Genomic DNA, 2583 nt, shown 5'->3' on the forward strand with positions numbered 1-2583 from the left:
ACGATAGGGGCAAAATGTGTGTCTGTTGTTGACCACAGGGAAGGTTGCAGATATTTATTTATTTTTGCTACCCGAACAGTTGGTCGCACAGGTGCAACCAAATATTTTTTTTTTGGTCGCACTCTAGAGCCCTGCCTTACAGTGTACAAGAATGACTAGGTCTTTGAATCAGTGTCCGTAGTGAGTCTAAAGTAAGTTGCCTGCAATGATATTTAAGGTCCAGCAGGTGTCAGTATGGAGCAAAACAGCAAAACTGTGTCGACACAGTATCGATACAGTTTGGGGAATGTGCTGAAACGCTTCACGAGGCCTCATCGACCCATCACTATTACCGACAGTATACCCACTCGCACCGAGTGAATTAATTGCCTCTGGTTTTTTCCACAGAAGAGCGCTGACTTCACCCCACACACCCACTACCTTTTCACAGCTCTTCAGCCAATCACCTGGAAGAGAGCAACAAACTGCCAGGTGACACTTGTTACAATTATTTAGTCTTTAAATTGTATAGCGCATATCTAAAGATGTTTAATACTTACAGACATAAAGTGGGGCTTTAATAAAGCTTCCTGCAATAAAACAATGTACACACACACACAAAAAGCACAATATAAGAAATCCGCTTCAACAGTTATTTTAAATGAGACCTATTTGTTGAAACAAGCACGAACTTATTATTGTTTAAGTTTTTATGTAACACAGACAGCGGCATAAACATACAGATGTTAGCTGACAGTTTTTCAGTCATTTTAATCCAACACAAGCAACACTGCGTGTATATAAGTAACATTCATTTTACGGTTCACTGGGGCAGGAAGTAGGTGTTTTTTTTCTTTTCGGCAAAGAGGTGGGGAAAAGAAGTTGTTTCCGGTAGAGCTCGGCTTTGACAGCGTTGCGTTCACGCGCTACTTCTTTTGACGGATTCTTTCGTTTAAGAACATTTTATTTTGTCTCGGTCGTTAAAGAGACGGTAGAAATAACGCAGAGGTGGTATTCAGACGTTATTAGAAAGTTTAAGGACGATAGCCAGACGACTTTGAAGGAGGAGAAGAAGGACCGTGTTTAGTTTTAGAGAGAAGCTTCATGAACAGGTGTCGAGCAGACATCGCCCTCTCCCTCCGCCTTTTCTCGAACGTCGAAATAGGACACTTGACACTTTGGTTGGGCCAACCCATGCCGGGTTTCAAGAATTGGATATGGATATTGTTGCGCTGCACACGAATGGCCTCAATGCTGAACAACGTTCAGTGACACCGGGCTGCTGACCGAGTTGGCACAAAGTGGAGGACATTGGCTGATATGTGATGTGAAGGTGGGCTGCTGCAGAGTAACGCGGTATTCTAGTGTGAATAAAAAAATCTGATTCTCGCTTTAACTCACCTGCAGTCACGATCAAGAAAAAAGGACAACCAGTAGATTCCTGCAGACTGATGTTACATCCATTACGTGCAGTTTTTGGGTCCTGATCAGATCGGAGTGGTACAAAAGTTGGAGTGAAAAGTTCCAGACCGTCTTGGAGCGCTTGCCCAGAACTAATGACGAGTGATGATGCAGTCATAGACTCCTCCCTTTCTGCGAGTATTGTGAAATATGAAGATACATTCAGGGGATTCCTGCTGAATTTGTGTGTTAATGTTCGTGTTGGTGTTTCATCTCTGATACAGAGCAGGTTGTTTTCATGGATCCTGTTAAAAGGGAAGATTTTCTCCTGAATGACAACATTTTGATCTCTCAAAAATGTATTTCACATAATATTCCTGTAAATAATAATCACCCGAGTATTTCTAAGCACAATCACTGTGCCATCATTTGAAAACACTGCCACTGTTTTAACATAAACATCTCATTTCCTGTTGGATTTATTTAAACACTGACTGAAATCATACATTGAGATTTTTGACATTGATAGACCTCAATTACCCTAATTCACACATTAATCAAAAAGACATTAGATGAAAAATTAAATATGATAAATAAACAAAAAATTCAAATGTGGGTTTCTGACACTGTTGCAGTACAGAGAGGGACAGTCCTGAGAGTGAGGAGGAAGACGAGCTGTGAGGGAGAGGAAGAGGGACAACCAGCGGTGTTGAACAGACCTGTGTGTCTGTGAGTGTCGTGTCATTACAATTCATACAGTCAATGTAACTGACAGTAATGAACCATAATGACAGAATAAAGTAATAAGTTAACACTGATCAGTTATTGTCCTCAGTTACACCCTCATGTTTGCTCTGCATTCATCTCTTATCAGACATACAAAGATGATCCACCAGTGCTGCCCAGTTTGAGGACATTTCCAGTCACATTAATGGAGGACAGGAGACGCAGCTTCCATCAAAACTGGTATGAAAGTCATCGTTGGATTCTCTGTAATTATGGACTCTGCCTGTTTCAGGCCACCAAATATGTCAGACATGGATTTTAAACATTGTGCACATGTATGTGAAACCTTTAATTTGAAAATCTTTTGGATATCTTCTTATAATTTTTTTCCTCCTGTGTGTTTGTGTGTGCAGAGTTTCTACCAGAGCCAAATGTCATCGACTCCTCACTGAAGTCGTCCACCAGTCCAACCACTGG

At 41.2% G+C, this 2583-nt stretch overlaps 1 long non-coding RNA gene across 1 annotated transcript; it reads left to right on the plus strand.

Annotated features, from left to right (window-relative positions):
* The first annotated feature begins 845 nt into the window (after positions 1-845).
* Positions 846-2583, plus strand: LOC102216225 (uncharacterized). The gene is made up of 4 exons (XR_312433.1): positions 846-1312; positions 1387-2109; positions 2255-2346; positions 2520-2583. It is a non-coding gene; the product is annotated as an uncharacterized LOC102216225 (long non-coding RNA).

Source organism: Pundamilia nyererei, unplaced genomic scaffold (assembly GCF_000239375.1).
Source record: "Pundamilia nyererei isolate P.nyererei 1_Seehausen unplaced genomic scaffold, PunNye1.0 scaffold00623, whole genome shotgun sequence".
Classification (NCBI taxonomy): Eukaryota; Metazoa; Chordata; class Actinopteri; order Cichliformes; family Cichlidae; genus Pundamilia; species Pundamilia nyererei.